The sequence below is a fragment of the Harpia harpyja genome, chromosome 9 (genome assembly GCF_026419915.1).
Source record: "Harpia harpyja isolate bHarHar1 chromosome 9, bHarHar1 primary haplotype, whole genome shotgun sequence".
In the NCBI taxonomy this organism is placed as follows: Eukaryota; Metazoa; Chordata; class Aves; order Accipitriformes; family Accipitridae; genus Harpia; species Harpia harpyja.
Genome location: NC_068948.1, coordinates 30,458,881 through 30,479,064, shown reverse-complemented (window position 1 = coordinate 30,479,064; position 20,184 = coordinate 30,458,881). Strand labels below are relative to the sequence as shown.

The 20,184-nt window shown below is 41.4% G+C and overlaps 1 protein-coding gene across 3 annotated transcripts in view; it reads left to right on the top strand.

Annotated features, from left to right (window-relative positions):
- Positions 1-20,184, top strand: part of ZNRF3 (zinc and ring finger 3) — a 106,753-nt gene that overhangs the window by 19,236 nt on the left and 67,333 nt on the right. Inside the window, exon 2 of one of the 3 annotated variants that reach the window (XM_052798172.1) lies at positions 16,221-16,339. The exons of the other annotated variants lie outside the window; for them this stretch is intronic. The gene's annotated coding sequence lies outside the window, so the exon portion shown is untranslated. The remainder of the gene's footprint in view (positions 1-16,220; positions 16,340-20,184) is intronic. 3 annotated transcript variants of the gene reach the window in all.

The following is a 20,184-nucleotide window of genomic DNA, read 5'->3' as shown; positions in this document are numbered from 1 at the left end:
TGAAAACCTGGAGTTTTCAAGCAATCTGCTTCTAAAAATACACTTTAAAATGGACTATATGAAGGAGAAAGTCCATGTCAGAGGTCTTTCTTGAGCAGGTCTGTGGTGGAGGTCTTTGCCCTAATTTAAAGAGGGCTGTATGGTTTCAGTATCTGTCATGCAGTAATGATTACGCATTAGTAGGTGCTATGGTATGTAGGGGAATGCTCTGAAGGAATGGTCCGGTGCCCAGCTTTCCAGGGGGTGAATAAGTACTGGGTCCTTTGTCTTCCCTTGGAGCCATAGCACTGAAATAGTACATCAAATTTTTGTAGATCTGAGATAAGATGAATTTCTGATCTAAGATGACAGGTTTTATATGCTTCACATGTGAGAGAGTAAGCAGGCAGCATAAATGTCTTATTTCTTCAGTGTTGACAATCTTCTGTATACATGTGGATATTTTTATATAGAAGGTTCTGTTACTTGAAAGAATCAAAGCTGTAAATCACTTAAATTCTTGATACAAAGATGTATTAGAGCAGGCAATAGTTCTAGAGCAAGGAAGATATCAAGGAGTCAGGTACCTTATACTCTTCATTTAAATTTGTGGTTCTGTAGAACAATATTTGCAAGTGTTTCCCTTGAACAGTGGAGTAGAAGACAGGAAAAAATTATAATAACCTCTAACTAATTCAGAGTTAATCTTCGTGTAGTTGAATTTCTCTTCCCCTTTGTTTTTGAGGGTAGAGAAGGAAGCTTTGGTTTGTTTTGAAATGTGATGCTTTTAATCCTATGTAGTTGGAAGTATCTGATGAAAGCTAGTTGCCTTTGTTATATCTTGGCACAGATGTGCAGTGAAAGAGAATTAAGAAGAGAGAGACTTTCTTATATGTGATGCTCGTTAAGTGGCATTTTTAGTACAGCATCTTATCTCTGGTCCTTTGACATGGACCAGGTCTCAAAGGACATTGAAGGAAAATGCCAGGGTGGTGTAGAATCTTGGCATTCTCAGCCCAGCCTTGCGGGGCCTGTTAGAGTAATCACTGGTGCCTAAGTCATGGTTATCCTTCATAATGATTTTATAGGTTGGACTATTTCTGTCATGTTTTGATATTTCATGATGAAGTTACTTCCAGGTGGGTTGCAGGCAGAGAAACTAGGGTTGGTATTTCTCATATCATACCCATGCGTACCCATGCAAAACTGTTATTCTGTGTTGCTTTTTTTTTTTCCCCACCCATAATAATTATTCTGTTCATAAAGACAGTAAGTGTAAACTTAATACTGCTTCCAGGTAATCACAGAATCATAGAATGGTTTGGGTTGAAAGGGACCTTAAAGATCATCTAGTTCCAACCCCCCTGCCATGCGTAGGGACACCTTCCACTAGACCAGGTTGCTCAAAGTCTCATCCAACCTGTCCTTGAACAATTCCAGGGATGGGGCATCCACAACCTCTCTGGGCAACCTGTTCCAGTGAAGAACTTCCTCCTTACAGCTAATCTAAATCTACCCTCTTTCAGTTTAAAGCCATTACCCCTTGTCCTATCACTACATGTCCTTGTAAAAAGTCCCTCTCCAGCTTTCCTGTAGGCCCCCTTTAAGTACTGGAAGGCTGCTCTAAGGTCTGCCCAGAGCCTTCTCTTCTCCAGGCTGAACAACCCCAGCTCTCTCAGCCTGTCTTCATAGGAGAGGTGCTCCAGCCCCCTGAGCATCTTTGTGGCCCTCCTCTGGACCAGCTTGCTCAGGTCCACGTCCTTCTTATGCTGGGGGCCCCAGAGCTGGACGCAGTACTGCAGGTGGGGTCTCACGAGAGAGGAGTAGAGGGGGAGAATCACCTCCCTCGACCTGCTGGCCACGCTTCTGTTGATGCAGCCCAGGATGCAGTTGGCTTTCTGGTGATTGCCTATTATCAAATAGTTTGGATTCTGTCCTGTCTGCCAATTCAGCACTGGTAAGGCTTGGAGCATGAGAATCCATCTTCAGCACCATGTTGGACATTCAGCCACAGGTGTTACTGCATGACATCCAAATTCCCTGTGACTTACTTTCTCCTGTAGCTCTCAGTCCTAGCACCAAAGTTTTGCAAACAGCCACAACTGTGTTTTCATGGTACAGCTCAAGTGAGTTCTCTCTGGTTTATCGGTACGGGAAACCTGCTGTAGTGATTTGCCCAAAGCTGTTCCAGTAGTCTTTGGAAGAAAGAAGTAAAATTTTAGGGTCTCCTAACTGTCGAGTTTGTGCTGGCTCTTCAGACTCTGCCAGTGAGTGAGTGGTGCAGCTGTTGCAAATTTTAGCCAGTAGTTGTGAAGTAATCCAGCACCTGGAACACTGAATGTTTTGAGTTGAGATTCAAAAACCTGAATAATGTAGAAGTGGCTGTTATCTCTGTAAGTTCTGGTGTGAGTTGCTTACCCACATTTTGTACAGAAGATCGATGAAGGAGCTTTTTAGACAGCCATGTGATTCAGATTTGCATAGAATTGACACAATTGTTCCAACTTGTAGTCAAATAAGGAGTTGTTATAGGCATACACCTCTATAAATTTGTAACCCTTATTTCTTTGTCTGTCCATCTTGTGTACTGAGATAGGTCTTGCAGAAAAATATGGTAATGAAATTAATGTCTTTGTCACATTAAACGTTCGCAGAGAGTCAGAATTTTACAGGTTATGCTAAGTTCTGACTATTCTTAACTTTGAAACCATGTTTTTTTTTCCTTACAGTAAAATCCATTTTGATATGGATCTAGCAACTATCCTGTCATGAAATCTTTTGCATCTCGGTAGACTGTGTGCTAAATGTATGGACAACTAGCAGAAAAAACCAACCAACCAACCAACCAACCAACCAACAAACCTGTTACTACTGATCGTGATTCCTGAACAAGCTTCTTATAATGCTTAGTCAATCTGTTTAATTGTAAATGACTGAGTTCAAGAGCTCTCTGTGCTCAACGTCTGCTTTCGAAGCAGGTGAGATGGGGATGTTGCTCAGAGTTCAGTGCTCCAAATATTGCTACTTGTACCTCTGGAGTGTGGGAAGAAGAGTGATAACCCACAGGGAGGGGAGTCTAAAGACATCCTCTGAACTTGTAAGACACAAGGACCCCCACAGAGAACAGTGCAGAACATCAGTCTCCCTACAGCAATTGCCTGAACTAGCTACTGAAGTGTTACTGGGGTCTAACTCCGTACCCAGAGAAATCAGAAGAGGCAGCTCGTGGACTGAATGTTAAAAGATTCTAATGGTTTAGGAGCAGGACTCCAGATTGTGCCTCCATTCAGCAAATTCAGGTCTGGGGCAAAAGCACTCGGCTATACGTCATTGCTTAGCACACCCAAAGGATGTGCATTTAACATGCACACACCCCTTGGTGTTTTATTGCTTGTGCTTTCCACACGTGCACCCCTGACTTCCCTAATGATTGTTCTGTCCTGCTGTTAGAGCTTTGGGACTATATTCCAAGTAGGTGAGGCTGCTGAAAAGGAGGGAGGGAAAAGGAGAAATTTTAATGCCACCAGACAGAAGGCAATGGGGAAGCTAAATGGCATGCAGTTATTTACTGTGGCAAATTCTGAATCCTTATTATTAAAATAACTGTTCATAATATATTCGGAATAAATTACATTCAGTCTGGAGGATGATGAGAAATGAACGTTATGCTCTAACCACTTAGCTGTCCCTTCCCTGGCGATGGTGCAGCCACGGCAATGCACCACCAGGGCTAGTGCTGCAGCATGCGGTGTTCATCTCATCCTTTGGAGGAAGGGACTTACCTGCTTTATGTACCTGCAGCACCCTCCAAATGAACTGCTTTGCCATGCTGCAGGTATGGGAGAACAACTGAGAAAGCAAGGAGGAGTTAAATGTATCCAAGCTCAAATTCTATGTGTTGTTAACAGAGATGCAGTTATTTGAAGTATCAGCTAGGTACATGAGAGAAAAAACTGATTTCAGAAGTGAAACATCCACACTAAAACTGCAGAGATACCCTACCCTGTCATGTAATCTGGATGAAGGCTTTGGCAGTGTATCTACCCGGGTTTTGAGTATTTTGAGTACAGATGTGCCTTAGTAAAGACAACACTGCTTTAGTTTAAGAGTAACATTGTACAAACGCAAAAGTCAAGCAAGCTCCAGTGCAAAAAATAAAGTGTATAATAAAAGCATAACTGGAAAAATGGCATGGACAGCCTCACTGTAAGCAAGAGTTTTGTGTATAGTAATAGACAACCTCTGTTTAATAACAAGCAAAAAGAAGCTTGGATCCAGTAAATCCTAATGGGTTTTGCAGATTCTGTAATTGAAATACCTGAGTGTATATGCTGATGTCAAACAAAAAGAATTGGCTTGTTTGAGGTCAAAGTTTACCCATCACCAGTTAACACAAAGATGAGTGCCTTTCCCTGCGTCTTTGTGTGTTGATGGAAGGGTAGTTATAAGAGTTTGTATACATTTGGCTGTGAACCATCTTGGCCTGAAACAAAATTGAGAACCAAGGGAACACAAGAATTGGTGGGCAGTGGTCCACTCGTGTGCTCCAAGTGGTGGGGAAATAACTGCAGAGCATAGAAATTCAAACTTCAGGAGGAACCCCAGAACAAAAGACATTTTATTGATCCCATTTTTCAGTAAGAAGAGTATCATTTAGTGTCTTCCTCTACATTTCCAGTTGTTTCCCAGCATAAAGACATCCAGGCCATTTTAGTATTTTCTGCAAAGGCTTATTTGAGGTTTCATTTGTGAGGGAGCCTGTCCTCCAGCTCGTCACTACTGTGAGAAGTGAGTGGGAGGCCAAGGGGGGCAGTTAATTTACTGGAGTTTGCAGCAAAGTGCTGAATTTGTGGGATCCTTTGGTTCAGGATGAGGAGGTATTTAGATATTTATAGCTGACTCTACATTATTGAAAGAAATGGGGCCTTCTAGCCATTGAAGCAAAATGCTCATGTGTTACGGAAAGTATTTTTGTGACTCTCAAATTTGTTTGAGAAGTTCTAGTTTCTCTACCCTTTTCCTCCCCTCCAGAAAAAGAGGAAGGGGAAATGGGAAGGTGACTATTGATATGTCACTTTTCAGTTAAGTCATTAACACAACAAACTTAATTTTTAGGCTCCTAGTGAATTTTTTTTTTTCTTTACACACACATTCCCTGCTGAGGGCATAGCATATTCGGTACTTAAGGGTTAAATCATCTTGCTTTGGAAGCAGCTGGGCAGTTTACACTCCTTGCTGGGCTGTACAAAAATACTTTTCCTTTGAAGTACTGGGAGGAGCGGCTAAGGGTAAAACCTGGAATGGGGTTGCAGCTAACAGTTTGTAGTGGGCTTAGCTTGGAACAGGCAGCTGCCTGCAACTGCAGTATGAGATGGCAGAGAAGGTCAGGGTTTCTTTCACTCTCTCTTTTACTGTCTCAGCGTGAAGACTTTCTTTTTGAAGTTCTTCAAATGCTATTTAGTTCTTGGAAAATTCTTGGATTGGGACAGGTTGCAAGAAATAGATTAAAAATATCCTTGCTCATAAAGGCAGGCCAAATATAGGGGTCCTATCGGAAGTTCCTTGTCTGCTTCTGATTTGATCTGGTAGTGAAGTACACACTGCTGCTGTCTGGGATGAGAAGGATTCACCTCCACTGAGTGGTGGGAAGGAGGTCAAACTCTTTTGAACAATGCATGTTCTGGAAAGAGCTTTCAGAAGTCCTTTTTTTTCCCCAGTTTGCTAGAACCTGCGAAATCTCAGACCTGATGCCATACTTTAGACATGTTGAACTCTCAGTTTAGCAATAAAACAGCTAATGGCAGTGCTGGCACTTGCCTCAGATGGCTGAAACCAAATTGGAAGACATCATGTTTGTAAGAAAAGCCACTAGGTTTATAGTGCTGTACAGCAGGAAGCCGCCTTCTCTATTGTATACAGCGTGCTACATAACTATGAATGACATTGCTTGATATGGCTTCTTAAAAGCAAATATTTTCATAAATGAAACCTGATGCAAGCTGGGCTCCAATGCACTTGCTGTTTCCTGCCACTGCCAGCAGTGGAACTAGACTAACTGAAGTTGCTCTCTGGTTTTCTAGGGTAATACTTTGCCTCTTGGTAATAATTTCTTGACAATATTCGTATGCATTTTTTGGGAAGGTCTGAATCTGAGAGATGCTGTTGATGCCATTATATGAAACTGAGGAAAATAAATTTCCTTTTGGCAATCAGTGCCACTGAAGGGACAATCAAAGGCAGTTTACCCACCAGCTAATGAGGGGTAACATTAAAATGCCTGGCTCTATCTGTTGAATAGATGATGATAGTGCTGTATCTCAGATCTCCAAATTTCAAGTAAAATTTATCTTAACTGCCCTTAATAATCCTGTCCTTTCATGTTTACTCATTTAAGGATCCGACACTTACCTGTTGGTAGGATCTCCAGGTTTATTTCCCTGCTGCTCTGCCACTCTTTAGCTTTCTACCTCTGCCTTTTTTCTGAACACAAAAAGTATCAAGGATTTAGTTGCTCAAATAAGCAGGATTTTTCTCTAGGGTTTCTGCTGGTGTATGAGTTATATAGAGGGTTCTGTCCTTGAAATGCTTGCTTATTAATACCTGAAGTACCTTGCTATCACATTTAACAATTCAAGTGCCAGGGAAAATGTATAGTAATATAGGCCTAAGAATCTCAGAAAAAGATCATTGCTTTCATCCGAGAGCTGTCGCTGAAAATCTTTGCTTATAATCTACACCCAACACATCCATTTTCTAGAAAGTTAGCGTTAGTGCCATGGCAGAAATGAAAATAAAAGGCCCCAGAATAGGATTTTGGGGATATTGTATTTTGGTTTAGTTTATTTTTTCAAGAAGCTGCTACCTGTGTTAGATCCCTGGTTGCAAAGGGGAGTTGTGTGGCTCCTTACGTGTTGGCTGTGCAGGTCTTTTTGCATGGCTTTGGAAGTGCAGGAATTAAAGAAAACCTCCAGTCCGTTTGCCATGTTGGATCATTTGTGGTAACTGACACGCTTCAGTTTGATGAAGAGGATGGAGTCTAGAGAAAGAAGAACACAGAACTCCTGAGTGTCTAGGCTGTGTGGCTAGCATACAGTGACTTTGCTTTGCATAGCTGAAAGACTAACAAGTTGTCACACTCAACTGCTTTTTAACAGGAGGAAAAATGTAGTCTGTCCAAATGTTGTTATAGTGGCGTATGTGCATTGACTGCGTGTTTTTATGTGTCTGCCTCTCTGGGGTCACAGGGGCACACATGCCGTTTCAGTGTGTTAACAAAGCTGCTCTTGGACAGGAATGGGTGCTACTGCCTTTCCCAAAACCGTGCAGGCAAAGCAGATATTATCAGCGCTGGCCCTGGGGCATAAAATGGAAAGATCAAAGCACATGGCAGCAGCACACAGACGCCCTTCAAAGCCTGAGTAAGGCAGGATTGATAGAGAAAAGGAGAATGCTCTTGCTGATGTAATCACAGCCTGTGAGACAGGTTGGGTTTTTTTTCTTTTTCTTAATTTAAACAAAGACACAAAGACAGTCCTTGTTTGTTTAGAGAGGTGAAGCATGTGCCAGAGAGATAGAGCAGGGATACCTGAGTATATAGAAGGTTTTCATGGATAGCATGGAGCTCAAGCATTTTGAAGTAACTGCAAACTTGCAGTTTTCCTTATTTTATTTTGCACAACTTCTGCATGTGGTATTCTCTCACTTGTGGTGTCCATGTGGGATGAAGTAGGAAAATGGCAAAGGAAGGAATGCTTGTTTCCAGGCTGCCTTCCTTATTAAAATGGAAACTATTTTGTTTTCTCTTGAGAACTCCAGTTAAAAATTTCTGGGATTTGTATGAAAAGAAGTTGAGCACAGGCAAGGTGGAGTTAAAGGGGAAGTGATAAGCCTTATCCATTGTCAAGAAGCGCGGGCTTGTTTAGGCACAAACTGTGAATGGGAAAGAAACAGTTTTCTCCCCCTTTGGAAAGGAGGAAGGAGAGGTGTGACTTTTCTGGAACAGATGTGCAAGGATGGAAGAAGTTTCCAATCTTCTCCTTTACGAATCTCACTTCTCTTTATATGCGGCAGCTGTAGAAGTGTGTTTCTGAACCTCCATTTTGATTATAAAGGTAAGGGATAGAAAACAGCTTTTTCAAAGGGAATATTTTGAAATTGTGAGCTAGAGCACAGTAGTACAGCTTTTCCACCCAAAGGTGTATCTATACAGTGTATGGCAAATGACCTGAGCTAGTACAGTCTGATATCCAAAACCGATGTGACCTTGTGGGCATGATGCAAAGCCTGGGTGAGTATTACCAGAGAGGCAACATATAGTAGTTAATGTAGTTGCACTGATTTTGCACATGTTTGGAGCTCAGGCAGAACAAGCTTTTCTGCTTGGATGGTGAGCAAAGTCTGCATGCATGTGCTCTTGGTATAGACGTAGGGTATGTCTGTGTGACAGAGGGCGGCCCTGCAGGAGGCAGAGCTGTGGCCGTTAGTCTCTGGGAAGCTGTTAACTCCCAAACTGAAAAACGATTTCACCATTCTGCATTGTTTCACTTACTGATTGTTTTAGAAGAAAGATCTAATGGGATTATCTCAGTCCCCAAATGTGTTCTAGGATGCCAGAAACCATAGTGGTTATTTCCGTCTGGCAAAATCTCTAGCTTTCCTTCCCCCATAGCCATGAAACTATTTGCAGTGCAGTTCAGATTAGTACCCCAAATTGTGGCACTTTGAAGTCTGAAAATCTGTCATGAGGGAAAGGTGACTGCATATATTGTTAACTTTCATGCTTCATTCTGGGGTCAAAGCTACATTTATAGTCTGCTAAATCAGTTTATTACCTTAAGAGGTCCCTGCTCAAAAGGGGATGCATCGTCTTTATTGTGGAGTATGTGGGACGATACTGGCATTCCTATGTTGTCTCATGTGGAAATCTCTCCATTTTGCTGGTCAGCATCAAAACTTCTTCTCTCCACCCCCCTGAATCTCTCTTCTGCCATGCTCCTTCCACAGATGTGTCTGATTTGATACTTGACACTAGTAGAAAGAGCTTCAGTACACTTGAAGTACTCCGAATTTGGTTTCTAGTTACGAAACCTTCAGGCACCAGGAAGTTTGCACATCTTGCAGAGCTCTGAGATGGGCTCTGACATGTATTTTTGTTACTGCTGCAGGCACTTTCCCCTCATGATATGGAGAGGCTAGAGAAAAATTCTGGGGTAGGAATCCTAGCAGTTACCATGGCTTTCTCGGAACTTACACATCTGCTTTAAAATATTTCCTTTTTGGGAATCCCACCCAGATATGTGGGGGACAGGCTGTTCCAGTCTGTTGTAGTAGACAGCAGTTAATAAAGCATAGGTTCCTCTACCCATAGAAAAAGATGAATTGGAGGGTTCTGCCATCGGCATGGCATCCCCATGCTTTTACTTCTGGTGAGCAAGAGAATGAAAAAAAGAGGTTTTAACTGATTTCCTGTATGCTCTGCTGGGTTTGTGCGGCCACTTCTGTCAGCAGTCTCCATGGCCTTTTGATTCATGCAACCAAGTGAATTAACACAACTGCCATGCCAAGTTAACCAAAAAAATTCATCTGCTCCAGTGACTGACTGGCAGAAGCCAGTAGCAGATACTTGTGAAGGAATGTAAGATTAGAGCAAGCACATGGTGAGAATTCTGCACTACGTGCTTCCAGGCTCTACCAGCTTGTGGTTTAGAACTACCTGTAGCATCAGCTAATACATGAGAGCCCTTGATGGCTTTTTCTTCCACATTTTTTCCAGTCCATTACTTTGCCTGTAGCCTTTTTTGTCTGAATTTGAGAGAGCACAGGGAAGATCTGTTTTGATTTTGAGTGCCTTATGAGTGTTGCTGCATGCTGTGACATTGTACTTATTTTTGGAGAGCAAAGGAGTCGGAGTTGGTGCGTGTAGTGCAGGAGGTCTAGAACAAAAGTTTTGTTGGCATGTCAGGTAGGTACCTAGTTAAATTGCTCACTAACAGGAATGGAGGGAAGACAACTAAATCTCCAGAATTTTTCTCATTCTCTTACTGTTCAGCATAAGTTCTGTAGAGGGTTTTTTTTGAGCTGCAGGGGAAAAAACGTTGCCAGGAAGTAATTGTTCTTTCTGTCTCCTTCTAATTCTGTGCAGCAGCTGCCTCGTCTTTAGCTGCTATTAATGTTCAGAGCTCTTTGAACAAAGGAGCCTTAGGCTGATGTAACTTCTTCCTCTGTCAGACATTCCCTCTGAAGCCATCTTTTGTCTCGATGGACCTATTGTAACCATTCATATATTGATGAATGAACAGGAAGCTGATGATGATAGTGAGCAGATGAGTTTCATCTTGAACAGGTTTTACTCAGACTCCAGCTTGAGGGAGTTTATATAGGAACTGAGCTGTACCGCTGTCAACTACAATGTCTGATTTGTTCATTCAAATTTTCTTTAAATTAACTGGAAAAGATTATTCATCTAGCAGAAAATGCGCTACTGTTTTTATTGAACAACAGTATTGCAGATACAAATCCAGGAATTCTGTCTGTCACCTCTTCATGCAAAGAGAAGTTTACTTGAATGGCTGTATTTTTATTTTTGGGATTGTGAGTTCTGTCATGTTTGATTAGGGGTGATGGTCTCTCATTTGTTGTCCTGTTTGTGACAAACCAAATTCAAATGCATCCTAAAGATGCTGGGGAAGATAAATTACAGTGCCTTGGGTGACAGTGATTGGTGGGGAGGAAGAAAGGGAGAACTTCCCCCAGCTCTTCCTCTGCATGCATGTTTTAAAGCATACTACTTTAGGCTGATAACAAAATGCGTCCTTACAGCCTAACATGAACGGCATTAGATGTGGTGGAGGTCTTGGCCTTTTCCTTCTGGACTGGGAGAGGGTAGCAAGAGGAGCTTATCAGCTGAAGTACCAGCAAACACATGTCCACAGTGCACAGTATTAATTTCCAGCATAGCAAACTAGTTTATAAAGTTAGTTACTGAAAGGTGATGTGATCTTGCACAGAAAACTTTTGTTAACCTGCGTGAATGTATTAAGCAGGGAGTTGAATGCTAGTACTGGGCTGATGTCCCTCCAGGAAGGATGCCACGTGGGTGTAAGGGGCTGACTCCTTAATGTCAGGAAAACTTTACTCACTTGAGGCTCCTGGGCCTGAAATTACTCCCTGTTCTGGCAGTAAGAGGCAGATTTGAAGTCAATAATACGTTATTTTAGTACTATAGTAGCTATGATGGTTTGAGGCACTCTGAAAAAAACAGGCAATGCTATCTTGTGATATTAGGTACTAGAAAGAAGCCAAAATATGGTAGAGGATGTTTGAGCCAGATTGTCTGTCAGAAGGCTGATGATAAATACTTCTGTCTACTACTAGCTACCTCGCAGAGGCCATACATGGTATGACAGTCACCAAAGCATCCTAACCACAGCTCTTCTAACACAGCTGTTTTTTTCATGTGCCCTTTGGTGCTCACAATATATATTAGCTTTCTATAGATATATAACTAATCTATTTTCAAAATGCCTGATGAAATGAAGGGCCTCTTACGTGTATTTTTAAAAGTGAGCACCAACAGTTATTTAAATATCGTGGACAAAATTAGCAGTTCTCTAGCTTAGGAGTACAGAGATGTGTTTGAGTGTGGTTGTTCTTTTCACAATGCCTAGCCTTTTCTGTTTATTTTTGTGATTGAGCATAGGTTCCATTGACCTTGTTTTTATTTTTGCATATGTCACATTTTCTGCAGACCCTGCTCTGTGTTTATCTCTGGCTGAATGTGCCACGTAAGGACCTTGGTTAAAGGGATTCCCCCCAACAAGTCACAGCTGTATATACAGCGGGTTATGTATCAGTGCTGATCTTTGGAAGGATCTTGGTTAACTGTAATGCAAGCTGGAGGCATGTGCCAGGAGGAACAAAGAGGGATTGTAAAAGGTTTCTCAAAGCTCTGGCTAAGATTTCTTTTCCTTCTTAAGAATAAAGTGTATTCTGAAAACCTTACACTGGTAGAAGTAACACTGAAAATTTCATGAGACTGTTGCAATTACTAGGAAAGGACCAGAGAGCAAAGCAGTAGACCTTATGGGCACCATTGGGCTCCAAGAGCTTGAATGTTGTGTGCAGTTCAAGTCAGTGCATCATAAAACTGGAAAGGGAGACTAGAAAAAGGAACAGGTAGATCACAAGCTGTGGATCAGCCTCATCCTGTTGTGGAGTGATGCTTACTGAAAAAGGCTGAATTTTATCAGCTTGGAAAAGAGGCAACAGACAAGAAACTTTGAGTAAAACCTGTAGAGACAGTGACTAAGGAACAATTATTGGCTATTCCTTGCAATACAAGGACTATCAGAGTGTACCCAGTGAAATTCACATAAGAGCTTTAAAGTTAGCAAAAGAACATATATTTTTAAAACAGTGAGTTATGTTACTTGCTGTAGGATGGTGTAAAAGCCAGAAGTATGGGTGTCATCTAAAAGGGATTAGGCAAAATCATGGAATGTAGGTGCATCGCATACTACTAAACACAATGTTCAGGGTGAAGTCTCAGCTTTAGAAGTCTTTTAATTACTTATAGCCTTAATTAAGAGGCTTTATCAAAAGAAGAATCATTCTATTCTGTATCTATTATGCTTTTCCTATTCTCCAAAATTCTGCAGCTGGCCACTGTTGGAGATAGGATACTGTGCTGGTTGGATTTTTGGTCACACCCTGTATTGCTGTTTTTATGACTTGCCCAACATTGCATAGGAACTCTGTGGCAGAGGAGGCAATCCAGTCTCTTGGGAAGCATTCAGCTGCTTTAACCACAATGCTATATTTTCTTTTCTCATAGTATCTTACCTCATTCACTGCACTGTCCAATTTTTCTAACATGTGAGAGAAATGTCCTGCAGACAGCACTCATTTGGCCCACACTGCTGAATTCTTGGAGTACAGTTTACACCATTAATTTCCCAATCAGTGAGGCATACCTCAGTGGTGAGGTGTGCCAACAGTAGATACACAGCACTAAACCCAAGCCAATAAGCTTTGCTGGACTGACTAGCATGGGCTGTATGCCAGTGCTACAGGAGTTGGTTCAAAAAAAGAAAAAAAAAAAAAAAGGAAAAAAGAGGGGTGGGGTGGAAGAGCAGAAGTGAAGGGGTAGTCTGGAAAAGAAGAGAGATGAGGCAATAGATTAGTGATGGTAGGAAGGAGGGATCTGGAAGAAGGAGGGAAAACTGTTGTTGTATCCTGAAATACAGCTCAAGTATCTAAAATTAAGGCCGAATTAGGCTATCTTAAATCTCGCACTTAAAGTATGAAACACAGTTTAGATAAAAATGAACATGTAGAACAGCAATGTCAGGGAAAATTATTTGGATAAAAACGCTTAGCTAAATTTTAAATTTTCAAAACTTTAGAAGCTTTAGAACTGTTTTTTTTCCCCCACCTATATAGGGTGCTGTAGTACGATAAGCATGGACATTAATATGGTGTCAGAGAAGAAGCTGAGGAAAGCTGTTTTGGTTTACAGTTCTGTAAAATAGTTCGGTTTTGCAGTTCTGTATTCAAAGTGAAGTTGAGTTTTGCTCTTAGATCAGGGAATTAACCTCTTTGTAATGAAAGGGGAGTGCTGTAGGTTTCCAGAATTTCAGAAACTTTCATTGTTGTTGGTTTGACTTTAAATAATATAAAATGAATCCTTCAGGCACCAAGTGCCAAGTTTCTACAAATGCCTTTGAAAGATGGAAAAGAACGAAGGACTGATAATTTCTTGAGTGCAGAATAGCTTTCTGGTTCAAGACGTCAAAGCATAGACTGTGAGCAGTGAGTGAAACTACATCAGTCAGCCTTGTATGCTGACAAAGTGTTTTGAATAGTGCGCTGGACTGAGTTATGGAGACCAGTTTACATCTAAGTTGGTTATTTGCTGTGCAAAGTAAAACAAATGGAGGCTGACAAAGGGAAGAAGAATTTCACAGTGTGTTAAATGGGAATATTTGCAGTGACTATTTCAGCAATGTGCTACGTTAGAATTAAGAATAGCTTTTTATTTTGAAGTAATTCTCCCTACTACAGAACATTCTTCAGTGGTGACTCAATGTAGAGCTAATCTCACTCAAAATGGTTGCCATTTGCCACTTGGAACAATAGGACTGAAGCCACAGGCTGCCATCAGGTGGCTGTTGTTAAGAAGGGCATTTTTTCCCCAGAGGATTTGAGTGTTTCTTCCCATCTGATAACATAGAAGGTCTCAATATTCACTAAATTCTTGTAATAAAAGACTTTGAAAACAGTGCAGTTACTCATTACTTTATCTGAAATGGAGAACCCATTGCACCAGATAATTTATTTTATGGAAAAAAAATAAAATTAAACCTTAATCTGTTTTCAGGAACAACTCTTTGCACATGATTTATATGTCATAATACTGGCCAGTGCTTTTTTCTTGAAGTACTCAATTCCCCTCTGGGCAGGGGCATCCTTTCCCTATAGTGTGAATGAGGAAGTTAAGCAGAGGGAGAAGGGAATGATTTCCATGCCGTCATAAAGGGAAGTGATTTCGCTGGAACAGAAATCCAGCCATCTCTATCCTCTGTTAGGGTGAGATCCAGCAAGCAGGCTGGTCCGCTCTCTCCACAGCGGCATAATGCAGCAGTGTAACACAAGTCTGCCTGTGTGCTCCTGGGTGCACCTGGGCTCAGGAGCCATCAAATGAGTAGACTGGACATAATAGAGCATGGCCAGTGTCTCCCCAAGAGCTGTGTTGCTTATACCAGGGCTCAGAAGTGGAGTGAGTGGCTTTGATAGAATCCCGGACCTGAGGGGCTGGGGGGGATGTCAGACAAATGGGGGGAATGCATCTAATTCCTGCTGTCAGATAAGCTGAAGTACGATGAGAAAGTTGCCTTGCCTTTCAATAAAGGAGGTCATGTTCCTTTGCATACAGCCTATTCTAGAGCCTCGTCTCATGTAGTTGCAGGCTTTGGCTTCACCTGTATTTCCATTTTAAATAGGTTAGAGAGATTGTGCTGGTATCTGTTATGACATTGGACCTGACAAAAGAAGTGTATGTAAAACTAGATGTGATGTTTGGATTTTGCCCAGTGAATTAGAGTGCAAAGCAGGGGCAGAGCATGAAGGAGGCTGGGGAGGTAATTTCTTGAGAACTTGATGTTGAAGGAAGAGGAGACAGTCTAGAAACAAACGGGAGGCTGTACCTGTTTGGAGACGTATGCTTTCAGAATCAGTTGGCTCCTTTCCCTCTAGAATGTCCCTAACACCTTAAAATGTTTTCACATGGGCAGAAGTCATATATTGGAAACAAATCCGTTGAAGTATATTAGGTATCAAATTGAAAAGGGGGTCAAGTGATAGGTCTTAGAGAGGAGAGTTAAGGAAAATTGAAGCACAAAGTGGGGAAACTGGGATATGAGAAGGCATGTGGCAGCTGGAGTTTGAAACAGAACTTCTGTAAACTTTACTGGTTTGTATATTGCTCCGGGATGGCTTATAATATATAAACACAAATCTGACCAAAAGGTAAACTTCGAAAAACGATTTAAGATGGAACTCTCTATCTTCAGGTTGTAAAAAATGTCACAGGTATTTTCTTGAGTATTTTTTGCTTGCTGCAATGTAAGCTAAAGTTAAATGTAGAGAGCAGGGGAGTGCTTTGTACTTTACGGTAAAATTCAATACAAAAATATGATGGTTATCTTCAAGTCACCTATTTATGAATCTAGAAAACGTAAAGGTTAAGCTTCAGAGAAATGCATGCAAAGGTGAGAAGTAAGGGGAGGTGTCCAAAATAGTCCAACTCTGTAGCAGCACAACGAAGGAAAATTTGTAGTTAAGACCCGTAATACCCATAGCTGATTTTAGTATTTTTGTTCCTCTTATGTTGTAAGAGAGATGTGTGAAGGGATTTGCAGTAGACTGGGTCTGAACATGGGAGTGATTTGTGGCAGAGGAGTGAGGAAAGACTGGACAGAGTATGCAGCGCAGGTAGTTTCATATCAAGACAGAGGAAAAAATAAGATTCCTTAGAAATAATGCCACACAGGGAGAGCAACTGAGAGTGGAGGAGAAGATTGGGTGCTGGAAAGTCTAGTCTGGGTGGTGAGAGGAGCAGATGCAAGAATCTGACCTCCGTTGGGGCTGTGTTTCAGGGACATGCTACTCATTACTCCCTCCACCGAGCTGAGAGCATACCTCCGAAGCACAATCTCAAAGAGATGGTGATTTTTTTTTTCCAGAGAGTAAGCCATGCTAGGTGTGCTCACAGAAGGAAACAAAGCTGGTATACAGTGCTTCAGTTCTCAAGGAAGTTCTTCTCTGGGGTACTCAGTATGTTGAAGATGTGACAAACATCCAGGTAAGCACCACAACTCCACGTTTGGTCATCGCATTGTGTAGGATAGGTGGAGATCAGTTCTGCCGCATGTGCACACGCAAACTCCTTACTCTCTGCTCTGCTCTCAGAGATATAAAACTCTGAATAAATGTCCAGTATGTAGGATTTTCAACATGTCCTTGGTTTCAGTCTCTTAAAACCCTCTGGTGGTGATGCAGACACTTTTGTACTGAATTTAAGCCTGCTGACAACAAGCTTTCTGTTTTTTAATCTGCTTTAGCACATCACTTTGAAAGACACAGAGTCAGTATTCTGCTTTAGGCTGTTTAGCGTGCCTTGCCGTAGTGGAGGGCATCAGTATTTTCGTCATATTCAACAACTTTTGAGAGCATCTTCTGAGGCACAGGCTGAAGGAACTTCTGTTATCCAGAGATGACATGTATGGATAACATTGGAAGAGTCTTTATGTAAATATTGAAAGATTAGTTCACATGCTGACCTAAGAAATAGGGTACATCTTGAGAGTATGAACTATTGTTTATGTTTCAGCCTTGAAAAACTTTTTTCGTCCTGACCAACAGGAATGCAGGTCTAATACTGTATCACTGATGTGTCTTTAGATTCCTTGGTGGTGCTTCCAGACTGACTTTCAGTCAAGGTGGTAATCAAGAACTTTCTAAATATTAAAACCTTCCTTACTTTCAACCTTTCTATTGCAACCCAGAGGATTTGCTCAGACCATATAACTGTGCCACTTGAATTTTCACTCAAGCTACCATTGCCTCTTGACATCAACTGAAACTTTATGCTCCAAAATGCATGCTAAAGAAGTGTCTCTGTTCATCCTTAGCAAGTGCCAGCTGCTTCCCTTCTTTGTGTGTTTCGGGGAAGATTCTAGGCATGAGGTGGGAGGTAAATATGAAATTACTTCTATCCTACCATTACCTGATAATTCAACAGCTGTATTTTGAAGTTCTGTCAGCTAATTAAGCCACTTATCAGGGGAGATTGACAATCATTTTTCTAAAACAGGGTAGCCCCTAGCTTCTGGGAACTACAAAAGTCAGAATTTTAATTTTTAATTTTTTGTTCATAATAGAGAAATTTTGATTCGTCTTTGCTTTCTGATTTCACTTAATCTGTTAGATTTCACTGCTTGCATTTGCAGCTTCTTTTCCTGTGTTTGAGGACTAGGAGTTTAATTTTTGCATGCAATCATCATGTGTTCATTTAATACAAAGAGCTGAAGTTCTGAGAATTCTGAGAACTGGAATCTGTGGTTGTCTGTACATTGGCTTCTCATTTTTTTATGCAAATGTTGCAGGTAGCTAGGAGTCTGTGTTACTATCTTGTACTTTCTCTGAGAAAAATGGTACATACTTTGTTGGGTAATATTTGCAGACAGTTTTTATTATGGGACAGTCTCCCAGGCTCCAACTGTGAAGATGTATTTGTATTTTGTGTGGGAAATAAAGAAACTACAGCTGGTTGTGCATTATCTGCTGTACCTTTTCCATCTCTGTTCTGTGTGTAGTCACTGAGCCAAAGTTTTAATTTTGAACTGAGCAGAAAGTTGATCCTTGGTGCTGCCTTCTGCGTACTGCTACAGAGATTCTGCAGGATGTATCTTGATGAGTTTAAACAGTAGTTCAAGTATCTGAAGTGCAAAAATGGGTGGAGAGAAGGATTAAAGTATCATAACCCTTCTCTTTTGTGCTTTCCCTGTTACAAAGTGCAAAGCTACCCATTTTATATTGCTGGCTAGAGCAGCTCCAGCACTACCCTCCATCTCTGAATTTCATTGCAGCCCCAGGGGAAGCTGCACCTCTGTGGCTCTGTCACAGCTGCTGGACTTTGATGGGGACATGCCTGCACTCTTTCCAGTGGCCTCCCTTGGCAACCAGCCCTTTGAAGATGACCTCTTGCTGTTTGCCTGTTGTCTCTCTTGTGTTGGATTATAGATGAGAGGCTGGCATGAGGGGAGGGGGAGGGGGATGGGATGGAGTGTCGTGTGTTTTAAGCCTCATTTCTTTCTGCGTTCTCAACTTTTTTTTTACTCTGTGGCTTTTACCTCTCTATATGGATAAAATGTTGTCTTGCATACGGAAAATGGTTTCAGGCAGAAATGCACAGTTTCTGCTTGGCATTTGTATATAGGACAAAGGAAGTTTGATTAGTTTTGTGGTGAGGACATTGCATTCTTCCTGTAACAATCTACTTGCATTAGTTCCCTTCCCCCATCCCTCTTTTTAAGGACAATATTGTTCTTAGTTATAGGGCAGCCTTTCTCTGTGTGCATGTTCTGTGTTCCTCTTCCCTCCCTCTGGCCCCAGTGAACGCACCCTCTTGGAGACAGCACAAAATATATCATCTTGTTAACAAAGGCTATGGTGTGAAATGGAAAGGGACACACTAGAGCCCTGTGGCTGGGTTGCATTTTGTGCGGACACTGACTACTTTTGGAAATCCAAATGCAACCAGGCTTTGCTAAATACTGACAAAATCCTTCATGAGAGTCTTATAGTGAAACAGTAGCTGCAGGGTAAGAAGTAAGGTATTATCAGGGATCAAACAAAGCATAGGAATAAATGTCCAATTTTCACTACAGTGAAAGGTGAACAGTTGAGGTGTTTTAGTACAGAGCATTGTAAATAACAGTGTTTACACGCTTTTACAAATTTTGCCATCTCCTTTCTCACTTTTTTTTTCAATGATGAAATCACATTAATCGACCTGTGTCAGCACTCAATCTGTCTGAGGTTTCTTCAGGCTTTATTAAAGACTGGGTGTGGAGACGAGAATAGCAGTTGACATTGCTGTTGAATATTGATGAATAAAGTCAGGAGTTACATGTTACCAGGTATTTTACAGCAAACATGAAGAAAATAACTTGGATGTGCCTGTGTATGCAGCTGGAACGCCTCAGTGCAGCATAGCATGCAAAATTAGAAGAATAGGATGTGGGAGGTATCTGTGATCTCTGCATGTAACTAGTTCATCCTTATCTGGAATATTGCTTTTTAATTGGATCTCCTAGTATTATCTTCTCTTTGGAAAACAACCAGGAAACCCAGCCTCTTTCCTTTCACCCCAGCTAGAAACAGTAAACAAAGAAGTAAGCTAGTAAAAGTAATAGATTATTCCCTTGGAAATAAGAGGCTTCATGGAACAGGAGCAGGGATAAATTTGTGTTCCCTCTGCTACTTCAATAAAGGAAATCCAATATTGATATGTCTTTTCAGTACCTACCTTCTTCATGCAATTTCTTTATTCTTATGCAACCTGAGCAAAAGTAGGCCATGCAGATTATAACTCTGTGCCTTGTATTCTAGGAGCTACTAATGTGGGTGGTGTAGTCTGATCCATTTTGGCAATTGCTGTATACCTAAGTTTTCCTCTGAAGTAAAAGTATGATATTTACTGGATTTCATTTTGTAGTCTTCCTTCAGCCCGTGCAAGAACATTTCCCTACTCCTCCTTGTGTGGGCAAGCTTACTATAGCTACATCTGTTGCATCAGAACTGATAATTTGTCTTCCTGTCAGGACGGGTGCACTTGGACTTTGGGTAGCAGATAGTGTAACTTGGGTCTCGGGTGCGAAGTGTGTAGTAAGGGAGATTGTGGTGCTTTTCCAAGTGTTTTGACCAGGATATAGATTGATATGCAGAAGGATTTTGCTTCTGGGCAGGCAGTTAGAATGTGCAGATGAATAACTAAATAATGTTGGAGTTTAACTGATGGGTTTTTTGACTGAAGCAAAATGAAACTAACCAGCAAGCTTGCTGTGGAAAAGCCAGGACTGCCTGAACAAGCATGTTTAGCTTTAGCCTCTCGCCACATGGACAGACTGGAAAAGGAGAGAGAAG